The sequence below is a fragment of the Mus musculus genome, chromosome 18 (assembly GCF_000001635.26).
Source record: "Mus musculus strain C57BL/6J chromosome 18, GRCm38.p6 C57BL/6J".
Classification (NCBI taxonomy): Eukaryota; Metazoa; Chordata; class Mammalia; order Rodentia; family Muridae; genus Mus; species Mus musculus.
In genome coordinates, this window is record NC_000084.6 from 9,756,921 (window position 1) to 9,781,525 (window position 24,605).

Genomic DNA, 24,605 nt, shown 5'->3' on the forward strand with positions numbered 1-24,605 from the left:
TTCTACTTTCATTTTTAAATCTTGAATGGTTTTGTTCAGTTCTTCTACCCTTCACCTGTTTGGTTGTGTTTTCCTGTAATTCTTTAGGGGTGTTTTGTTTTGTTTTGTTTTGTTTGTTTTTGTGCTTACTCTTTTAGAGTTTCTACCTGTTTACCTGTGTTCTTCTGCATTTCTTTAAGGGAGTATTTATGTACTTCTTAAAGTCCTCTATCATCAACATGAGATGAGATTTTAAATCAGAGTCTTGCTTTTCTGGTGTGTTGGGGTATCCAGGGCTTGCTGTGCTGGGAGAACTGGATTCTCCTAATGCCACGTAGCTTTGGTTTCTTTTGTTTATGTTCTTGCCCTTGCCTCTTGACATTGAGTTATCTTTGGTGTTAGCTGTTCTTGCTGTCTCTGACTGTGGCTTGTCCCTCCTGCAACCCTGTGTGTTAGTGCTCTTGGAAGACCAGTTCTCTTGGGGAGGAATTTGGGTATGGAGAGCTGTGGCACAGGGTCAGCTCCAGGGTGTAGACAGAAACCAAAAGATTCCTGTCTCTGGCTGTTCCTTGGTTCTTGTGTCCAGATGGCTCTGGGCAGGTCCCTCTTGGGCCAGGAATTTGAGCAGAAGTTGTGGTTTTACCTATGCTCAGAGGCACTCCTGGGAGACCAGCTCTCTCCTGGCAGTATTTGGTTATGGAGTATTGTGGCACAGGATCAGCTCCCAGGCACAGACAGAAATCTTTTTTAATTTTTTAAAATGTGAGTTTTTACATGACAACCTAGCACATGTGTCATCTTACCCCTTTCATAATTCTTTAAAACTCAGAATGTGACATGTAATTTAGAGGTGAATTGTAATTGATGATGTACATGTAACATACGTGTATATTCAGAAATATGTGTACTGTGTGTTGACCGGTTAGAGCTTTAAGCTCTGTTTCCTGGGTCTATTTTATTAGTTGAGAGAACATATCCATCCTTGAACTTGCAGCTCACGGAATCTACTAAGTGAACTAATAGATGCACTTTGAACTTTGAACTTTTGAAAAAGTACCTGGCCATAGTGCATGCTGCTGCTGCTACTATTATTTCTCCAATGTCTATTCTTTTAATTCAAATGCTGCTTCATGGAGTTGACTCATGGCACACAAGAATATAGCTTTGTACCACTGGGTTCCTTTCCTCTCCTTTTTAATCTACTTGCAATAGTAGATACACTAAAGGGAGTTACCTCAACCAGCTTTCCACAGAACAGATGACTATACTCAAATAATTTTTAACACCCCCACAGTGAAAATCAGCCTTCAAGTGAAGAGAGAAGAGACTAAAGGAACAGACTTAAAAAAACAAAAACAAAGTAGATTAAGTCAGGGGACAGGTCAAGCTGGGCAGAAGACTTTCAGAGAACTGGAGATTGTGTGCAGGTGGTCACCCTGAAGCTATTTTATCTTGAGTCATCTGTGATCTCTTCCAGCTGTGAACATGTCTGCTATGGCTCAGATGGAAGACCTTTATCTTTGTATTTCACAGCCTGTACAGTGAATGCAGGAACTTAAATCTGGTCCTTTGCTGTCCTATCATTAACATTTAATGGAGCTGTTGCCTAAAATAGAGAGTTCTAGAAGAGAGGCCCTAATGTGGGCCAATACACACTTCTCTGTCCCATGGTTTCCTCTCAGTATCTGTTGACTCTCTCCCTCCATTTCAGCTTTCACTTCCTCCTGAGTTTTTCTTTTTGTCAGTTGCTTCTCCCCTTAAACTCCAGCATTTTGTTTTGTGATTTGTCCCAAATAATGAACTAGGAATGTGTGAAAAACATAGATCTGGTGCTGTTTATCTTTTTTCATGGCAAAGTCAACTAATTGATGGGTACCTATTACATTTGTGTTACATATGTCAGTTGGTGACTCTGCCATGTGAGATACTCAAAAGAAGTAAAAAGAACGAACCTTCATATTGATACACTTCACCTGGTTATGGATGAGTAGACAACACATGTCCTATTATCACAGAGCAACACAGTTCCTTTCATGGCTGTCTAAAGGAAGACACTATGTATTCTTGGATATCCTTAAGAGTGACTTTTGGTTCAAATGACTCCTGGGAAGGCTGGACATACCTGCAAATACCAATTTGACATAGATGTAATACCTAGACCAAATCTGTATTTATGGATTTAGTTTTCAGAACTCTACTTTTTTTCCCCTTTATTACCTATTAAATTATCAGATAACTGCCTAAGAAGACCCCCTATCTAGTACCCAGGAAGAGGAGTGTCTATTTGAGCATATGTTTTCAATATTTTAAAGTGTTTCTGTTGATTAGCAGTATACATATATGTATATGTGTATATATATATATATATATATATACACATATATATATATGTTCTTCCATTATATATATAGTAAACAGTAACATTCAAACCAAAGCAATTTGCTGACAATTCTAATATTAAATATATAATAATTCTAATAATAATAAACATCCAGGCTGCCATTTACCTGGGATGACTTAAATTTAGGCAATTTCCCAATTTGCAGATATGAATAATCCAACTTTAAGATACCTCTCTCATTGTAGAAGTTTGCTCTGTCACTGGTTTGGCACTTCCTGTTGCCTCTGATGCTCCTTAGAGATGGAAATTTAAACTGTCTACATACTACACTCTGATCAATGTTCTGGAGTCAGCCTACAATAGCACCTTTGTGCCTTCAGCCTAAGTGTGCTTACCAAAGTACACTTCTTGCAGTTTCCCCCAAGTTTCATTATCTCCCACATCAGTGTAACCTGTCCTGCTAGTCTCAAATCTGCTTTATTTCCCCTACAGGTCACTAGATACCATGGGTGACACAGAACAGAATTATAACCACTAAGCAGGGCTATTTAATGGAGCCAAAATAACTTAGCCAAGAAGTAGTGTTATGACCAAGAGTTGATGACCAAGATGTTATTTGTTTCTAGCTGTCATACCATATACATTAGTCATGGATTTTGACTTAAATTTTGTCCAGAGACAGCCTAGAAGGACGAGGTGAATAGTTATTAAGAATATCTGGCTGCCAGAAACATAATCAGACTATTAGTGACATTTGGTTCATACAAATGAAGAGTCTAGATGTCACTCTAAATTTCTGTCATGTGTTTTCAGGACATTCTTTAGGCTCACCCACCAAAAAGAGTATTCATTATCTTTCAACACTTTTTATGTCTTGACAAGATGTAATGTCGATATAATGTTAGGATCCAGATGTTGAAGGTACTGAGATTTTTATTTAGAAGTGGGCAAAATTCTGAATGCTTCCTTTACTTACCTCTTGATACTCAGAGAAAGCCAATGTATAAAAAGTCTGTGAATGTGTGTGTGTGTGTCTCGGTGGGTACACACACACACATACACACACACACACACAGAGAATTTTGTTTCTCATCTTTTTCTAAGTTCAACAGAATTTTATTTTAGTGGCCTTAATAGAACATGCATTATAGGCAAGAAAGTAGGCTTTTATAAAATTTATATTTGTTTTTGCATGTGTATGTGTGTAACCACTGAGGCTAGAAGAACACACTGAATCTCTTATAGCTACAATCACAATGTTTGTGAACTGCCCAGTATGAGTTGCTGTCAGCTGAATCCTCCTCTGACAGAGCAATGAAAACTCCTAGACCTCTCCAGCTTCAAGTCGGCTTGGTGCTAAAATCTTTAAGAAACTTGGAATCCAGAGCTGAGTGGTTACCTCAGTCAGTAAATTGCTTGTCTCAAAACTACAATAACCTGAGTTTAATCCCTAGAAGCCATATAGAAACATTCACACACACACACACACACACACACACACACACACACACACACACACACTGCTTGATAGCCCTCTTTTATAATCACAGATCTGTGGAGATGGAAACAGGAGACACCCTAGGGTTTGCTGGCTAAACAATCTAGCCTAATTTGGAAGTTATAGGCCAATGAGAGATCTTGTCTCAAATGAGTAAATGCTTAAGGCTGGATAGATGGCTCAGTGTTTAAAAACATTGGCTACTCTTTCAGACGTCCTGAGTTCAATTCCCAGCAACCACATGCCAGTTTACAGCCATCTGTATTGAGATTTGCTGTCCTATTCTGCTATGCTCCTCTGCTGCTATACAGAGGTGCATGCAGACAAAGCACCCATATGCATGAAATACACAAGCAAATAAATCAGTTTTTAAGGAGTAGGTGATCTCATCTTGAGGATGACTAAGTTGAGTTCTAGCCTCACACATACATGCACACATGTGCACCTGCATACATATTAAATTAACACACATGTACACATGAAATCCTACAAGAGAAGTGTAAGTGAAGAGAATTGTAATATCAAAAGTAAATACAAAATAAACATCCCAGTGCTACTAGTCAAATTGGAGAAGTTGAAACAAAAGATGAGAGAGGGAGGCTTGACATCCAAGAGGAATAATGGTAAGAATATTAGTTGGCCTGGAGTCAGGTCCGGTAGGTGTGACTCATGGAGCCGGCAAGTGAATATGTGGATAGTGACAGGGAAATAACAGGGAGAAAAAAAAATCCCTTACAAAGTCATTGGGTTGAAGTGGGTATATTATAAGATCAAGGTAATTGGTGTGTGTTTAGTTGGTGAGAATGGGCTTCAAATATGTACTTTTAATGTCTGGTGTGATGGTAGTATGGTAATGAAAATAAATGGAGATGGGTATTGTCTTAGGGTTTCTATTGCTATAAAGAGTCACCATGACCACAGCAACTTTCATAAAGGAAAGCATTTGATTGTGCTGGCTTACAGTTCAGAGGTTTAGTCTGTTGTTATCATGGCAAAAAGCATGATGGCACATAGGCAGGCATGGTGCTTGATAATTAGCTGAATGTTCTGTATCCAGAGCTGAAGGCAGCAGGGAGAGCAAGTGGGCCTGGCTTGAACATCTAAAATCTCAAAGCCCACAGAGACACACTTCCTCCAACAAGGCCACAGCTACTTCAGCAAGACCATACCTCCTAATAGTACCACTCTCTATGGGTCTATGGGGGCCATTTTCATTCAAACCACCACAAATATCTAGAAGGAATCTGACATCAACTATTATGTCAGACAGGCAGGGATTGCAACAGGCAGAGCTGATAGGGATATTAATGAAGGACTCTCTTGAGGAAGTGACCTAAAGAAAAAGAATGGTCTAGATGTGGCTGCTAAGAAGGTATGCAGGTGTGGTAAACATGAACTCTAGGCTGGGTCGTAAGTCATAGCTAATTATAAAAACAAATCATTAGCCCCAGTTGCGGAGAGTTGCCATAAAAAAGGAAAAGGGTGTAAGCTGCATTCATCTTTGGGATAATTATCAGTCAGTATTAAAAAGCCTTGTAATTTTGGACAATATGTAGCTGAGTTTGCTTTTTGTGTCTTCGAATGATACTTTGAATCACTTTTGAACATCACCTTACCATCTCTTATTATCAGTAGAAAGTCTACATTTTAACAATGCCTTTTTCCTTTTCAAGGTGAAAGTGGCTTAGTGATTTTGAGATAACATTTTAGTGGTGCTATTCAGAATAGGAAGACTGGCCTTACATATTTCATTTTGTTGTTGTTGTTGCTGATTTGTTTAAAGGATTCTCTCTGGCCTTTGACATGTGATGCTGTGTTTACATCATTGATGTCATCCCTTTCCCCTTGCAGTTCCTCCTGCGTCCACCCAAGTCCTTCAAATTCATCACCTCTTACTTTTACATTTATGTTACATATGTCTGTCTCTCTACTTATCTGTATCAATGTATCTGTCTATAGCATTAGTTATCATCTATCATCTATCTACTCACACAGATATATGTAAATTCAACCTAATAAGTCCATTTATCATTGCTTGTATATATTTGTTTAGAGCTGATCCCTGGGTGGGGTCATAGCTTGTCCCTGAAAATTGACTCTGTCTCTCAGCAGCTGTTTTGCCTGAAGTTCTTCATTTGGGGAAGAACCCTGTAAGATTTACTCCCCCCACCCCGGTCCCCATCCACACTGGCATGTCAAATGGTGGTATTGTTGTGCAGGTATTGTATATGCCACCGTACTTTTGCGTTTTCATGGCTATAGCTTTCCTGTCATATATGAAAGACACTATCTCACAGCATGCATTGTGACCCTCTGGCTCTTACAGTCTTCCACCTCCTTCCATGACCTTCCCTGAACCTTAGGTGTAGGAGTTGTGCTACATTGTTTATCACTGGAGTTGAGCATTCCATGATCAGTTAAAAAAATAGAGAATGCTTAATGAATTTTCTTATCATACCACACAGGGGCCATGCTAATCTTTTCTATATCATTCCAATATTAGTATATATGCTGCTGAAATGATTCGCTTAATTATGCAGGTCTCATGTTGACCTTCATGTAGATTTTTCAGGATATCTGACCCTCCTTATCCTTTCTTTTTTTCATTGTACTTAGAAAAATTACCACCTTTGAAATCAAAATTGTTAGTAAGTACACACTCAATTTGATGGTGTAATTTGCTTCATTTTTTTTCCTTATAAGAAAAATTGACAAACAAAAAACCAAATAAACCACCCACGTTGACTTATTTTCAGCATCCTGTTGGTATGGTTCAGTGTGTTAAATTTCATTTAAAAGACTATTGAAGGGAAATATTGAATCTCGAAACAGCAGGGTGAGATGAGACAGAGGTGAATGTTAATTTGAAAATGATCTCCAGACAGTTGCTCCTGGTGTAACAGACCTCTTGTCTTTCTGAAAATCACCACACTGTTGCATATTCACACAGTGGAAACCATAGGCTGATGGAGGGAATTAGAGTAAGAGGAAACAGCACCCCAAAACCTCACCTTTGCCAGGTACTAAAAAAGAAATAACTTAAAAAGTTATCACAGGCCAGTGAGATAGCTTAGCAGGTAAAGGTGTTTGTCATGGAATCTGGTGGCTTAGGCTTTATCTCCTGCAGACTGTCCTCTGACCTCCTTATGTGGTACATGTGCCACCCCCAACACAAATACATGAATGCACATTTTTAAAATAGCATGGTTTTATGCAACTCACTGCTTTTTTTTAAAAGCATAAACATTGCAGTAAATAGAGTACTTAAAAAACATTGCTTCCAGGGGTAGGCACTAGGAGTGGTGCAGCTTTTGAGAATGTCTAGGGTGGTAGGAGGCCTGCCTGAAGTCAGGGGGCTAGTTTAAATAGCAGGTGTCTGTGGGTGTAGCTCTGACACTGCCGACCCTGGACAGCTGGTGGATGTTAAGATGCCTGAGTGCACATCTTGTGTTTTCTAGCCTTCCCCAGTTCAGTGAGCTTCCTGTGGAAGAAAGGCAAACTTCATACACACTTAAACTGTCTTTAATATTTCAGTTGTGTTGGAACAAATTTGTATTTTCAAAGTAGGAGTTATAGCTATATCAAAATGGTTTATAATCTTATCTTCAATTATTGTGTAAGGAAGCTAAGACTGAGTGAGCCACAGTACATGTGGTGTGGTAGCCATGTTAGTGGCGGAGAAGATCATGATTTACAGGCCTCAGCCTCCTTCCCCATCAGCTGTGTGCTGTACTGTCTCACCTTTCATTGTGTTATAAAATTCCTATCATTAAAAAACAAAATCCTATTTGGTGGTGGTGGCACACAGACAGACCTCTGAGTTCAAGGCCAACCTGGTCTACAGAGTTAAAGGACAGCCAGGACTTCATGAAGAAACCCTGCCTCAAAAATAACTAACTAAGTAAGTAACCACTGACCTGAGGTTTCAAGGATGGACAGATGGCTCAGTGGTTAAGAGCACTGGGTGTTCTTCCCGAAGACCCAGGTTCAGTTCCCATCACTGACATAGCAGCTTACAACCATTTGTAACTATCTTTCTCATACAGACACACATACAGGCAAAACACATGAAATAAAAATAAAGCCAGTTTTTAAAATGCTGTATAAAAAAGAAAAATCCCTCCATTCTTACAGTTCTTACTGTCGTTAATTTTATTTTAGCCCCTTTTTTAATACTTAGAATTCATCAACCTGTCCACCTTCATTTGCTTGATTTCCTATTCCTGCCACATTATTAGTCTCACTATAATTGAGTGTTTTCCATCCTCAAGGCCCAGGTTTAATAATGGAGGATGCGGGGACTCTCCATATAGCCTATGATGCCCGTCCAGCTTGGTGGAAATCATCTTTGTTAGCAGTGCTGACTTTGTTCTTCTCTGTGTCCTCTTGAGTATCCTAGTCTTCCCTGCATGTTTGTCACTTTATAGCTAAGACCCGGGAAAGTAAATGACTTGCTCAGGATCCACCTTCACTGCTGGTCTCCCAGTTTGGAGGACAGAGATTTTTCTGTGACCTCTTGCCTGCTCCTTACCTTAGCTCACTCTGGGTAAGAGACAGATGACTTTGGATGCACCCCAAGTTGTCTATCAGTGAAATGTCAGCCAATATTAGAAATGCAGATGGTTAAAACTTCAACAGTATATGACCAGGAAGCTGCTACCCACAATTGTTTGGGTGGGACCATAACTGTCTTAAGGCGCATATTGATACCTAATATGATAAACTCCTTGGTGGTTTGAATAAGAATGCCCCCGCACCCCCACCGTAGGCTCATACGTTTTACTGCTTAGTTCTCAAGGAATGGCACTATTTGAAAAGTATTAGGAGGAAGTATATCACTTGGGGTGGGCTTTCAGTGTTCAAAAGCCCATGCCAAGTCCTTTCTCTGTCTGTGGATCAGGATGTAGCCCTGAGCTACTGCTCCAGCACCATGCTTGCCTCCATGTTCCCCACCATGATGGTGATGGACTAACCCCTTGAAACTGTAAGCAAGCCTCCAGTTAAATACTTTCTTTTATAAGTATTACCTTGGTTGTAGTCTCTTCACAGCAATAGAATAGTGACTAAGACAAACTCCAAGGAAACATAGTACTGGCCTCCAGGAGAGAGGAGAGAGAGGTAATCCTTTCCCTTACTTATTGTGGACCTTGGGTGAGACATAAGCTATTCCCAAATCCTGTTTTCTCATCTACAGAATGTTGACTACAAGAATAAATTAAACACAGATGAAACTCTTATAAGGCTTTTATACTAAGTATTCAATTAAAAACTAGTATAATTTTGATAATAACTAGCTGTTGCTTTTAAAAGGTAAAATCATGGTCGTAGCAGTATCACACAAGCTTGTATCAAGGAATCCTATGCATTAGTTAGTCAGGAAATCAGTAAGATGTTATAAACAATCAAAGGAACACCCCAAAGCAGATTCATACAGGCAGTCAGGAATGCTGACCCGAATTTGCTTAATAGACAGCAAAGAGAATAGAGCAATCAGTACCACTGACACTGACCAAAGTTCATTTACAGATCAGTAGTGGAGAATCATTGTCCTCAGTAAGCTAAGACTTAACTAAACTGTAAGCTCAAACGCCTTCAAAGTGCACAGACCCATAGAATAAGGACAGGAAGGGTACAAGGGGAGTGAGTAGCTGCTTCCCTGTCAGTAACATGCCATAACCACCCTGGCCATTAGAAATGTTTCACAGCTCCCCTTAAGCAATCTGTATTATTGCTAGTTCTTTATCTCCTAGGAATATTTTGAGGACTAATAAAACAATGGGTAGATGTGCCTCTGTTTACAATGCTGTTCTATCATAAACTAAAAATGCATATAATTCACCTGATAAACCCCACCCACCTTAAGTGTGCACAGAACTCTTACCTGAGTCTGTAGTTGAATGAAATCATCTATCACAAAGCCCAGTCTATAACAAAATGTTGATGTTCACGCAATCTATTGGGTACTGAACCAAATACAAAATAATACAATGGGATGGGTGCCATCATGAAACTGAAAAATCCTGGCTGAGCCACTGGAGAGCCAGGGACTATCTGTGTATGAGTCATGATATAGAAGCACCCAAGGTGTATTTTACAAAGAGCAGTGACAGTATACAAGGAAGAGATGAGGCAGGCCATATTGGGTCTTCTTTTCTGTGTGACCTTGGACAGTGAGCTGACAGATTTGTGCCTTTCTTTGCTTAGCTATCTGCCTGGATGTTAGAAGTCATAACATCTAGATAAAAGAATCTATGGGGAATTGCCCTGGAAAATGAAAAAAAAAAATACTACTCCTAGAAGTGACTGTACGGTGACTCTGTTTTAGGTTTGTGCTCATTTTTTCTTTAAGAACAAAAACCTATAGAATAAAAAGATGATGTGGTGAGCTCCTGGATGTGTGCACAAGGCCATAGTTACTGGAAGTTGTAAATCATATGGAAAAGTCTTTAACTCAGTGATTTATGGCCCCACTGCTAGTCCTGAAGTTCATGTTCACTGCTAACCCACATGTCCTGATGGCCCCAGAGAAGCATGGGAATGTCACTGACTACAGGGGCCATATGTCCCTACTTAAACCTGTATAGACTGTATTTCACTCTCCATAACCTTTCTTAGCAAAGCTGTCTCTCTGGTGTTGCCTACCTGTCTTGAAGAAGGAGGTTTGAGAATTCCTAAGAACTGGGAAGGAAAATCTTTGGGTCACATACTCCTTTTGTAGCTCAATTATGGATTTTGTCACTGAGACAGGATAAGGAGAGTTTAGACTGATTCCAGCATATAACCCTGAGTATACAAAAGGGGGGAGAGGGAGAATATGAATAAGAGAGAAAGTGAGGGTATAAACTAGGTGGAAAGAGCCTGTACTGTGGTTGGAAAGAAGGCAGCCATGCATCAGACACAGGGCTTCTCCAGTTCTCACCAAGGCCTGCACCAGGGAACAGAATGTCTGCCACAGCAGAAGGGTTTGAGCTATGGAAACAGTAGGACTTTCTGGGTTGCATTGTACTCTACACACTTAAAGTGCTGCAAAAGGCTTTGGAGATGTTGAAAAACAACGGCAGGTCTCCCTTCACCTGAGTAAACAAGGGTAGGTCTCTTTTCACCTGAGAGATACCGACCATGCCTCTCCTGAGGCAAAGGCTTACTTCAGACTCACAAAAGAAATCCATACTTTGTTTGACCTATGCTATTTATTATGCATAGAGGTGTCAGGTGGTGGAGAGGAGTGAGGTTGCTGGAGCTTCACTGCCTCCCCCTCTTCTCACCCCATGAGGTGATTCCAGCTTGCCTTGCTCATATGCGATATAACATTTCCTACACTGTCTTCTGGTTTTGGTGAACCCATTGCCACTGAGTCTCGGTTTTTTTGTCCCTGCCCCCAGCCCCTGGCACAGACCTGACATATACAGTTCAGCAGTAATTTTCTGACGGAGCGTATTGAGGAGTTATTCCTTGACTGGTCAACAGAAATCTCAATGCCCACAACATTAGGAGAAACCCCAGTCACAACAGTTTAGCAGGCCAGCCCTGGGGCCTCTTCATAAAATGGGAAAGCTTGAGCCCAAAATTCAGTGTTCATAATGAGACTATTTTCGGCTTTCTCAGAAACAGCATCTGTAAATAATCAGGCAGAAGCCTTTTATAAAACAATGTAGGAAAAACCTCAAATCCATTCTAAGGCTGAAACATTGAAACAAGATTTTGAACCCACGGGCACGCCAAGATCAACATGGGGCTTCCTGCATAAAAACTGGAATTTCATAGCAGTGTGGGGGCAAGAACTATGACTGAATTTTCCCCTTCCTAAATTATATACTGCTTAGTGTTAAAGTGAACAGAGGGCTGCATGGAGATGGGCCTGTGGTTGATGTAAGTTCCACTACAAACCCATGGCGTCTGTGGTGGTGGGACTTGGGAGAGCCGTCAGGCTGGCTGGGCTGTATGTTGCAAAAAGGTCACTCGTAGGTCATGCCACAGTTTAAGTCTTCAATGAAATTTAGCATGGGACTTTTCCTCTTTCATACAAAAATAATCAGGGACATTATGTAATAAGTTTTCAAGAGACAGTGTTCTGAATGTTGGTTTAGTGACAGCTATTAATACCTACCATTCCAAAGTCCCTTACTTTTTCATCCCTGTTGGATAGAGGAAGAGGTAGTCTTCTATAAGAGGTGGTGTTAAACTTGACTCTGAATACTCTCTTCATGTGTGGGTAGGTAGCTCGGTGCGGCTACCCACAAGTTTCTGGATTCTGCCCATGCACATATACACACCACTGACAGAAACCGACAGCAAAAACAGTGAAGCCCTTTCATCTCTCTTAGCTGAATAATTTCTCCCAAGGGAGAGAGACTATGTATGTCTGGAAGATTCTGTAATGTTCTGTCCACCCTGAACCAGTAATGTCAGTTGTAAATAAGTGGCAAAGCAACGACCCAAAGCCAGCATTCCCATTAGGCCCACCCTGGCCAGGGTGAAACAGCCATGACTTCAGTCCTCTAAGAGCTCACCTGCAGGCTTCTCAAAGTACTTGGGATTTGTACTAGAAGAGTCCCTTGTAAAAAGAGGTTGTTTATTGTAAATATGGGGGAGAGAACAGCCAGAGCCATCTGGAAGGGTTCAGATGAACATGGCTGGCAGAACAGACCAGGCCACTAGAAGAGAGGGGGCAGGGGTAGGGGGAGTGAGGGAAGAAGAGAAGAGGGAGAGGCAGGAGAGGCAGAGTAGCAAGAGCAGAACCAAGAGAGGACCAAGAGACCAAGAGAAAATCAGGACAGAAAGTGATCCAACAGAGCACAGATCCCAAATGACTGGGTTATCATAGGGGAAAAGAAGCTGGGGAAGGGAGGGAGGGGAAGCTCATGGGTTGTAGAGGTTTGGCATGGCAGCAGAGTGAGAAGAGAAGTGTTGAGAGGAACCAGGACTCTGCAACACAGGTACTTGTGATGCGGGAGAGCCAGGTAGCAGAAACCTCTTTGATAGGCTAATAGGCACTTCAATCAGCTGTTTGTCTCAGGTTTCCTTGGGACCTAACAATGGGTACCTAGAAATGTGTACACCTCACCCAACATTTCCATGTGTGAATATATAGAATGTAATAAAGAGAGTCTTTGTGTGCACACATATATTTTGAATAGCTGTAGAAAGTAGACTTTTTTTTAAAATAGACTTTTATTTTTGAGACAGGGTCTTACTAAGTAGCTACAGCTGGCTAGGAACTCAAGAGAGATCAGCCTGCCTCTACCTCCCAAGTGCTAGGGTTAAAGTCATATTCTGTGACACTCAGTAAGAATATAGATTTTTTTTAATATTTTTTATTTCTAAGTAGATACAAAGATTATTTTTGAAGTATAGAAGTAGAGATTTACTTTTTTTTAGAAATTTGAAGAAATTCTATGTAACAGTACAATCTAAACTTTTTCTCTTTTTTTTAATTAGATATTTCCTTTAAATTTCAAATGTTATCTCCTTCCCTGGTTTCCCCTCCAAAAACCCACTCCCCCTGCTCATCAACCCACCCACTCCTGCTTCCTGGTCCTGGCATTCCCCTACACTGGGGCATAGAACCTTCACAGGACCAAGGGCCTCTCCTCCCCTTAATGACCATCTGCTACATATGCAACTGGAGCCATGAGTCCCACCATGTGCACTCTTTGGTTGGTGGTTTAGTCTCTGGGAGCTCTTGAGGATACTGGTTGGTTCCTATTGTTATTCCTCCTATGGAGCTGCAAATGCCTTCAGCTTCTTGGGTCCTTTCTCTAGCTCCTCCATTGGAGGAACCTGTGCTCAGTCCATTAGTTGGCTGTGAGCATCCACCTCTGTATTTGTCAGGCACTGGTGGGCCCTCTCCAAAGACAGCTATAATAGGCTTCTGTCAGCAAGCATTTGTTGGCATTCACAAAAGTGTCTGAGTTTGCTGATTGTATAAAGGATGGATCCCCCACGTGGGGAAGTCTCTGGATGGTCATTCCTTCAGTCTCTGCTCCACACTTTGTCTCTGTAAATCCTTCCATGGGTACTTTGTTCCCCCTGCTAAGAAGAATCAAAGTATCCACACTTTGGACTTCTTTCTTCTTGAGTTTCATGTGGTTTGTGAATTGTATCTTGGGTATTCTGAACTTCTGGGCTAATAGCCACTTATCAGTGAGTGCATAGCATTGTGTGTTCTTTATGATTGGGTTACCTCACTCAGGATAATATTTTCTATTTCCATCCATTTGCCTAAGAATTTCATGAATTCATTGTTTTTAATAGCTGAGTAGTACTCCATTGTGTAAATGTACCACATTTTCTGTATGCATTCCTCTGTTGGAGGACATCTGGGTTCTTTCCAGCTCCTGACTATTATACATAAGGCTGCTATGAACATAGTGGAGCATGTGTCCTTATTACATATTGGAGCATCTTCTAGTATAAACTAGGAGTGGTATAGCTGGGTCCTCAGGTAGTACTATGTCCAATTTCTGAGGATCCACCAGACTGATTTCCAGAGTGGTTGTAGCAGCTTGTAATCCTACAAGCAATGGAGGAGTGTTCCCCTTTCTCCACAATCTTGCCAGCATCTGCTGTCACCTAGGTTTTTGATCTTAGCCATTCTGGCTGGTGTGAGGTAGAATCTCAGGGTTGTTTTGATTTGCATTTCCCTAATGACTAAGGATGTTGAACATTTCTTTAGGTGCTTCTCAGCCATTCGGTATTCCTCAGTTGAGAATTCTTTGTTTAGCTCTGTTCCCCATTTTTTAAAAGGATTATTTGGTTCTCTGGAGTCTAACTTTTTGAGTTCTTTGTATATATTGGATATTAGCCCTCTATTGGTTGTAGGATTGGTAAAGATCTTTCCCCAATCTGTTGGTTCCCTTTTTGTCCTATTGACAGTGCCCTTTGCTTTACAAAGGCTTTTCAATTTTATGAGGTCCCATTTGTGATTCTTACTCTCAAATCATAAGCCATTGGTGTTCTGTTCAGGAAGTTATCTCCTGTGCTCTTCCCCACTTAAGCTTCTATTAGATTCAATGTATCTAGTTTTATGTCCTTGATCCACTTCAACTTGAGCTTTGTACAAAGAGTTAAGAATGAATCAATTTGTATTCTTCTAAGTGCTGACCACCAGTTGAGGCAGCACCATCTGTTGAAAATACTGTCTTTTTTCCCACTGGATGGTTTTAGCTACTTTGTCAAAGATCAAGTGACCATAGGTGTGTGGATTCATTGCTGGGTCTTCAGTTCTATTCCATTGACCTACCTGTTTGTCATTGTACCAGTACCATGCAGTTTTTATCACAATTGCTCTGTAGTACAGCTTGAGGTCAGGCATGGTGATTCCCCAAGAGGTTCTTTTATTGTTGAGAATAGTTTTCACTATCCTAGGTTTTTTGTTATTCCATGTGAATTTCCAATTGATCTTTTTAATCTCTGAAGAATTGATTTGGAATTTTGATAGGGATTGCTTTGAATCTGTAGAGTGCTTTTCGCAAGATGGCCATTTTTACTATATTAATTCTATATTAATCAAATCCATGAGCATGGGAGATCTTTCCATCTTCTGAGATCTTTTTCTATTTCTTTCTTCAGAGACTTGTAATTCGAAAGTTCTTGTCATACAGGTCTTTCAATTGCTTAGTTAGAGTCACACCAAGGTATTTTATATAATTTGTGACTATTGTGAAGGATGTGGTTTCCCTAATTTCTTTCTCATCCTGTTTATCCTTTGTGTAGAGGAAGACCACTGATTTGTTTGAGTTAATTTTATATCTAGCTACATCACTGAAGTTGTTTATTAGCTGTAGGATTTCTTTGGTGGAATTTTTGGGGTCATTTAAGTAAACTAGCATATCATCTGCAAATACTGATATTTTCACTTCTGCCTTTCCAATTTGTATCCCTTTGATCTCATTTTGTTGTCTAATTGCTCTGGCTAGGACTTCAAGTTCCATATTGAGTAGGTAGGGAGAAAGAGGGCAGCCTTGCCTAGTCCCTGATTTTAATGGGATTGCTTCAAGTTTCTCTCCATTTAGTTTGATGTTGGCTGCTGGTTTGCTGTATATTGCTTTTACCATGTTTAGGTATGGGCCTTGACTTCCTGATCTATCCAAGACTTTTATCATGAAGCGGTGTTGGATTTTGTTAAATGCTTTCTCAGCATCCAGTGAGATGATCATATGTTTTTTTTTTCCCTTTGAGTTTGTTTATATAGTGGATTAAGTTGATGTATTTCCATATATTGAACCATCCCTGGGATGAAGCCTCCTTGATCATGATGACTGATTGTTTTGATGTGTTCCTGGATTTGGTTTCTGAGAATTTTATTTAGTATTTTTGCTTCAATATTCATAAGGGAAATTGGTCTGAAGTTCTCTTTCTTCGTGCAGTCTTTTTGTGGTTTAGGTATCAGAGTAATTCAGATACCTGGTATCTGTCTAGAAAATTGTCCATTCCATCCAGATTTTCCAGTTGGGTTGAATATTTTTGTAGTAAAATCTGATGATTTTTTGGATTTCCTCGGTTTCTGTTGTTATGTCTCCCGTTTCAATTCTAATTTTGTTAATTAGGATACTTTTCTCTGTGCCCTCTAGTCTGGCTAAGGGTTTATCTATTTTGTTGGTTTTCTCAAAGAACCAGCTCCTGGTTTGGTTGACTCTTTGTATAGTTCTTTTTGTTTCCACGTGGTTGATTTCAGCCCTGAATTTGATTATTTCCTGACATCTACTCCTTCTGGGTGAATTTGCTTCCTTTTGTTCTAGAGCTTTCAGATGTGCTGTCAAGCTGCTAGTATATGCTCTCTCCAGTTTGTTTTTGGAGGCATTTAAAGCTATGAATTTTCCTCTTAGGACTGCTTTCATTGTGCCCTATAAGTTTGGGTATGCTGTGTCTTCATTTTCATTAAATTCTAAAAAGTCTTTAATTTCTTTCTTTATTTCTTCCTTGACCAAGTTATCCTTGAGTAGAGTGTTGTTCAGCTTCCATGTTTATGTGGGCTTTCTATTGCTTATGTTTTTATTGAAGACCAGCCTTACACCATGATGATCTGATAGGATGCATGGGATTATTTCAAACTTCTTCTATCTGTTGAGGCCTGTTTTATGACCAATTATATGATCAGTTTTGGAAAAGGTACCATGAGGTGCTGAGAAGAAGATATATTCTTTGGATGTAGGATAAAATGTTCTATAGGAATCTATTAAATCCATTTGTTTCATAACTTCTGTTAGTTTTACTGTGTCTCTGTTTAGATTTTATTTCCAAGATCTGTCCATTGATGAGAGTGTGGTATTGAAGTCTCCCACTATTATTTTGTGTGGTGCCATGTGTGCTTTGAACTTTAGTAAAGTTTCTTTTATGAATGTGGATGCCCTTGCATCAGGACTATAGATATTCCAGATAAAGAATTCTTCTTGGTAGATTTTTCCTTTAATGAACATGAAGTGTCCTTCCTTATCTTTTTGATAACTTTAGGTTGAAAGTCGATTTTATTTGATATTAGAATGGCCACTTCAGATTGTTTCTTGGGACCATTTCTTTGGATAATTGTTTTCCAGCCTCTTACTCCAAGATAGTGTCTGTCTTTGTCACTGAGGTGGGTTTCCTGTATGCAGCAAAATGTTGGGTCCTATTTATGTATCCAATCTGTTAGTCTATGTCTTTTTTATTGGGTAATTGAGTCTATTGATATTAACAGATATTAAGGAAAAGTGATTGTTACTTCCTGTTATTTTTGTTGTTAGAGGTGAAATTATCTTTTTTGAGGTTATCTTCTTTTTGGTTTGTTAAAAGAAGATTAATCCCAGCACTTGGGAGGCAGAGGCAGGCAGATTTCTGAGTTTGAGGCCAGCCTGGTCTACAAAGTGAGTTCCAGGTCAGCCAGGGATATTCAGAGAAACCCTGTCTCGAAAGAGAAGAAGAAGAAGAAGAAGAAGAAGAAGAAGAGGAAGAGGAAGAGGAAGAGGAAGAGGAAGAGGAAGAGGAAGAAGAAGAGGAAGAAGAAGAGGAAGAAGAAGAGGAAGAAGAAGAGGAAGAGGAAGAAAGATTACTTTCTTACTTTTCTGGTGTGTAGTATCCCTCCTTGTATTAGCATTTCCATTTTCCATCTTTTATCCTTTGATGGGCTGGGATTATGGAAAGATATTGTATAAATTTGTTTTTTGTCATGGAATACCTTGGTTTCTCCATCTATGGTAATTGAGAGTTTTGCTGGGTATAGTAGCCTGGGTTGGCATTTGTGTTCTCTTCGGGTCTGCATGACCTCTTCCCAGGATCTTCTGGCTTTCATAGTCTCTGACAAGTAGTCTGATATAATTCTAATAGTGTGCCTTTATATGTTACTTGACTTTTTTCCCTTTCTACTTTTAATATTTTTTCTTTGTTTTGTACATTTGGTGTTTTGTTTATTATGTGACAGAAGAAATTTCTTTTCTGATCCAATCTATTTGGAGTTCTGTATGCTTCTTGTATCTTCTTGGGCATCTCTTTCTGTAGGTTAGGGAAGTTTTCTTCTACTATTTTGTTGAAGATATTTACTGGCCCTTTAAGTTGAGAATTTTCACTCTCTTCTATCCCTATTATCTTTAGGTTTGTTCTTCTCATTGTATTCTGTATTTCCTGGATGTTTTGGATTAGGAGCTTTCTGCATTTTCTTTGACTGTTGTGTCAATGTTTTCTGGACTTGAGATTCTCTGTTCTATCTCTTATATTCTGTTGGTGATGCTCGCACCTATATCTCTTGTCTTTTTTCCTAGGTTTTCTATTTCCAGAGTTGTCTCCCTTTGTGATTTCTTTATTGTTTCTACTTCCATTTTTAGATCCTGGATGGTTTTGTTCAATTCCTTCACCTGTTTGCTTGTGTTTTCCTATAATTCTTTAAGGGATTTTTGTGTTAGCTCTTTAAGGGCTTCTACCTGTCTACCTGTGTTCTCCTGTTTTTCTTTAAGGGAGTTATTTATGTCCTTCTTAAAATCCTCTATCATCATCATGAGATGTGATTTTATATCCACATCTTGATTTTCCGGTGTGTTGGGGAATCCAAGACTTGCTGTATTGGGAGAACTGGGTTCTGATGGTGCCAAGTAGTCTTGGTTTCTGTTTGTAAGATTCTTGCATTTGCCTTTTGCCATCTGGTTATCTCTGGTGTTATTTGGTCTTGCTGTCTCTGGCTAGAATTTCTTCCTCCTGTGAGTCTATAAGCCTGTGTCAACATTTGGGGAGACAAGATCCTGGCAGAACTTGTGTACAAAGGGCTCAGGAACAGCCCAAGCTCTGGGTCCAAATGGTGACTGGAAGGATCCTGTCCCATATGTTCCACTGTTCTTGCTCCCTGTGTGCTCCTCACTGCCCAGCTCCAGATAGTTATTGGAGAGAAAGTGGCTATCTCACCCACGAGCCCAGAAGTAAAATCACTCCTAGAAGAACAAGTCTCTCCTGGTGGTGGGACCCGTGCACAGTGGCCTGTGGATCATCCTCAGCTCAAGGGTGCAGAGGGTGCACAGGAAGGATCCTGTCCCAGCTGCTCTACTGATCTTACACCCCATGTGCTCCTGGCCAGCACCGTTCTACACAGTTGGTTTTTTTTTGTTTTTTTGTTTTGTTTTGTTTTTATAGAATTTGGCTTATCTCACCTCCGTGCCCAGGAGTAAAAACACTCCTGAGAGGTCAGGTCTCTTTTTGGCAGGACCTGTGCACAGAGGGCTGTGGAACAGCCTCAGCTCGCAGGTGCAGATGGCGAATCCAAGAATATAGATTTTTAACAGCAGTTATTTTCTGAGAGGAGAATAAAATGGAAAAAGTAAGGAGAATTTTTTTGTACTTTCATCACTTATTTCTCACTGTTTGAATTCCTCATAAAGAATACGCAGTTAGCTGGCCATGGTGGTGCACACCTTTAATCTCAGCACTAAGAAGCTGAGACAACCAGATCTCTGTGAGTTCCAGGCCAGCCTGCTGTTCATATTGAGTTCCAGTACGGCCAGGGCTGTTAAACAGAGAAACTCTGTCTTAAAAAACCAAAAAAGATTTAAGAAAAAACAAAAAGGTACAATTGTTTATCTCTTCTTGGCATGTGGCCTGGCAACTAATAAAGCATTCAGTGTTACAGTGTTAAATTAAGTGGCTGTGCCTACAGAGAATGTAGAAAATTAACTCACACATCTGATTTCGGGAGGCTTAAGAGATGGATGAGGAGGAGGAAGCTGAACTGAGGGCTTACCTAGGAATGAGAGTAGGAACTGAGTCTGGCGCTGGAAGAGGCCCTCAGAAGTCAAGAAGAGTTCTGGGTTGCAGCTGTTAAGTTGACTGATTGGAGTTAAAAAACAATCCTGGTGTCAGAGAAATGACTCTATGGTAATTGCTGACAAACCTGATTGCTCAGTTAATGTAGGTGAGTGTTTCCAAGCCTACCCATTTGAAAGGTCAGTCCCTAGGATCCCCACAGTGAAAGGAGACATACAGTGCCACACGTATTCCCCAATGAATTAGCAAATACATACATAAAAAAATGTTTGATGACAATAAGAACCTGTCCTAAGGGACTAGGAATATGGCTGAATCAGTAAAGTGCTTTTCACCCCCATCCCCACCACTTTAACCATGAGGACTTTAGTTTGAATCCCTAGCACCCATGTAAAAGCCAGTTGCAGAGACAGGGCATGCATCTATAATCTCATCACTGGAAGTAAAGACAGACAGATAGATCCCTGAGCTCAGTGCCAGCCAACTTAGTCAAATTGATGAGCCCCAGGTTCAGAGAGGCCTTGTCTTGATATCTTGTTCAATCAGATATCAAGATATCTAATCCTTAGATAGTGGTTGAGGGAAATAGCAGCACCAGTCTTTGCCCTCTACACACTCCCACCATGCTCATATACCCACATGCACATGTGCACACACTCACGGCAATGCATACATCTACTGTTCTATGCACACAACAAAACAACACCTGCCCTAAATTAGCTTCCAAGTTGTTTCTGATAAAGAACATAATCCTAGTCCTCTCTATCCCTATGGATTTATCTGTAGACAGAACAAAGGCCAACGACCTGACACAAAAGCCACTGCCATGTTGACCTGCTCCCCTGGTAGGGCTAGACTAAGCCATGATTGTCAGAAAAGACTTGTGGGGGCTGAAAAGATAGCTTCATGGTTAAGAGCATTAACTGTTCTTCCAAAGGACCCAGGTTTCAGTGTCAGCACCTACAAGGGTCTGTATGTCCTTCTAGCCCCAAGAGAAACTGACACTCTCTCTTCTGGCCTCTGAGGATACTGACTGCATACTCTATATGTATGCATAGACATACATATAGGCAAAACACCCACACACATAAAAATAAGTAATTAAAATAATAATAACAATTAAAAACAAGAAAGAAACAAAAGCCTTGAGTTCACAAGTCAAGTGCAGGGAGCTGAAGTGTTGTCCAGACCGGGTTGGAAAGTGGTTAACCGTGTAGAAACTGTATCCCTTGTAGTTTACCTAGGACAGCCAGCTCAGTCTGTCCCATAGGCCGCCTGCTGGAGTGCTGAAACTCTTAACCTCCACCCAGCTGGCAAAATCCAAACATGGAACTCTTTCCTGGCTCCTCATCTTAGCAACGAGTTAGAGACATTTGCAGATGCTTCAATGGCAGTCCGGAGTTGATTTGTAGAGTGGCAGACATGTCTAGTTGAGACTTAAGTCAGCAGTCATTGGAGTCACTTAAGCCTCTGACCAAATGAAAAACTTGCTACTCAGCCTCAATCTGGGTGGCAGAGTTCTTTGAAATGTGTCCATGAGGTGCAGATGCAGTGTGTCACAATGGGAAGAAGCTGATTGAAGTCACTGCCTTCCTAAATTAAAGGCACAGAGAGGCAGCTCTGTAATTCTGCTAATTACACATCCCTCTTTCTCCTGGGCTCCTTTAATTCCTTCACATTCACATCTGTCTCATCAACTACAAGAGCATGTTCTGAAAGCAAGCTGTCGAGGAAGATCTACAAGGCCCACTGGCCTCAGAGGAAGACAGAAGCACCTTGTTTGAAGGTTCCAAAGCTTCGTTATCTAATTTCTGACAGTAAATAGTAAACCATTTTGTGAGAGTAGTGAATACCCTTGGTTATGTTTCCATCTGCCCTCTACTAAGATGGGCTATTAATAAAATATCCTTGGTTCTTATTACTAGACAAAAAGATTCTGGTTCACTTTGTTTTGCATTAAAGTCTATGCTTGTGACCTTATTGTTCAGTTTTCACAATTCAGCTATAGAAAATACTCTATCTCTACAATACACAGAGTCTTACACAACTCAGTTGTGGTTTTAACAGAAAGGCAGAGATACAAGGCAGGGCAAGCAGAGATGAATTAGCCCGTCTAAGTGATTGCTACAAATGCCAAAGTGTGGGTCTGGTATGTAGTTGCCTGGTACCTGACAGTGGTATGAGAAAAGGCAGAGATTGTTGCTTCCTGGGTCACAGGGGCCAGATGGAGAAGGTCTGGCTCTTTGGTGATTAGTTTGCATATCAAAGGCATCCTGCCAAGGGTGACCTTTGCTATCTTTAAGAATTGGTTATCCCTCAGTTGATGAATGACTTCATGGATAGACCATCTTAATACACACACTGTTTCTTAAATGAATGTAACCTGTTCCGTGCGGGCTGAGAATGACGACAATCACTCAAGTCAAATAGCTTTGACCATAGCAGGAAATCTGTATTCAAAAATCGTGCGTACAATTTATTCCTTTTCGGGACAAAGCTGTCAACTCTTAGCTCATCTACTATGGAGGTAAAATCCTTTGGTGATGTGAGGGACATTCAAGTACAACCTTATTACAATGAACTCCAATGTCCAAAATCTGTTCTTATTTTGTGTTTGTACCACACAGTAAGAGCCAAGATTTTAAGCTCTACTAAAAACAAAACAAACAAACAAAAAGACTTACTATTTATGTTCATTTAAAAAACTAATAGTGATATATTATTTTAAAATATCATACAGTTAATATATTTGGAGTTATTTAGAGTTTATATTGAGAAAAATGTATGTATTTTCAGTATTGTTGTAGACAAACATCTACGTAAGACTCTTCAATTGATTGTTGTTTTATTTCAAACAACTGTAATACTCATTTTTATTGGTACAATAGTTTATGAATTTTAAAGAATATGATAAAAAATGAAAGGTATTGCAGGTTTTGAAGGGGGGCTCTCCGGGAGGAGTTGGGGTACAAAAGAGAAAGAAAAATGTGATATAAGTCTATTTACTCAAAATATGTTTTTAAATGTTAACAAATTCAGATAAATTGAAATTATATTTCTTTTCTCATCATAATGCAATAAAACTTAAATCAAAAAAAAAAAAAAGAAGAATTGCTTATCCCTAGCTAAAAGGGTTAAAAATGTCAAAACATGCAGAGGATAACATTGTATGCTATGCAAATGAGTGGGGTCTGCTCCTCTTTTCTCTGTCACCTCTGAGGGAGTAGCCATTTGCTAAATTATACAATCTACAAAGAATTATTTAATGCATTTCACCTTTGGAGACAGAGCCAAAGAACTACTACTACTTCTCTCTCCAGCTCTCATGCTTCAAAGTTTTGTGTGGTTTTAACCCACCCACCCATGCCCACTCCACCCCCAACCTCCACCCACCCCCCCCATCCCCCCATCCCCCCCATCCCCCCCACCCCCACCCCGTCCCCAGGGACAGTTTCTTACTCTCTGTCTTAGGTGACTTGGAACTCACAACAGGCACTCTGCTCTGCACCATGCCCTGCCCCCTTTCCTTAAAGACTTTAATGGACTTTGGGGGGTGAGCTTTTTATATTGGACCTTTGGATTTTTCCTCTCTGTTGTAGTTCTGTGGTTGATGTTTACCCTTCATGTATTCTGTTGATTTATATAACATAGTGTCTGGGGAATGCTGTAGTCTGGTCTCCTTGGCTTATATACTTACAAGGTCTTCTCATGCCTTCCATCTCCTTTGTTCTGCACGCTGTGTGAGATAGATAGTTTTAACACTGTTTTTCCAGTGAGAAAACAGGTACAGAGAAGTTAGGTAAACCTGAGTCCCGCGTCTGGCAGAGACCTGAGGCCACATCAGAACTTTAACTCTGAATTCTGCCATTTCTTACTCTGGTCTCCACTGCTCACTACCCTGGTGCCATCATGGCTTTCAAAGGCTTTGAGTAGAACAAACATGGTGCACTGGGACAAAAATGGCAGAACTCACTCAGCTGTTAGAGAAAAAAGAAAGGATACATCATTGGAGGAAGTTTTAACTTTCTTTCTCCAGAGAGCTATAACACTGCTAGGTTTTCTCCTGATTCCTGAAGAATCGGTTGCTACAGCGATGATCAGTGTTTCTTGGAACTGGCTGACAGCAGCAGATGTTGTGTTTTATAAAAATAAAGAGCCAGGATATGTTTGATAGAGACATTTGAGGTATGCTGAGGTACAAGGGGATGCCTCTGCTGACCCATTCCCCCCTGAGGTACCAGCGGATATAACTCATGGGGGGAGAGGGGAATGGAGAGAAAAGGGGCAGAGAGTAAGAGAGTAAGAGAGTGAGGAGGGGGGCAAGCAGCCCCTTTTATAGTGACTCATGCATACCTGGCTGCTGCCAGGTAACTGTGGGTCAGAAAAAGGAATAATAGCAGACCCTGTGCTGCCCCCCCCCCCATGTCAGCATCTCTGCTATATCTACTTCCCACTCAAGTCACTAAGTAACCTAGTGATGTGCTGGGATAGGAGTGGCCACTGGCATACTGCACAGCTGTGGTCTATGAGGGCAGAAACCTTTCCGTTAAATACCAGTTTAACTTTTAA

At 40.4% G+C, this 24,605-nt stretch overlaps 1 protein-coding gene and 1 non-coding gene across 2 annotated transcripts in view; one reads left to right on the forward strand and one right to left on the reverse strand.

The window, feature by feature from the left end:
* Colec12 (collectin sub-family member 12) overlaps positions 1–24,605 on the forward strand; it is a 170,348-nt gene that overhangs the window by 49,273 nt on the left and 96,470 nt on the right. The gene's annotated exons all lie outside the window — the stretch shown is intronic.
* Positions 6,240–6,342, reverse strand: Gm23350. Its single transcript, XR_003952711.1, has one exon. It is a non-coding gene; the product is annotated as a U6 spliceosomal RNA (small nuclear RNA).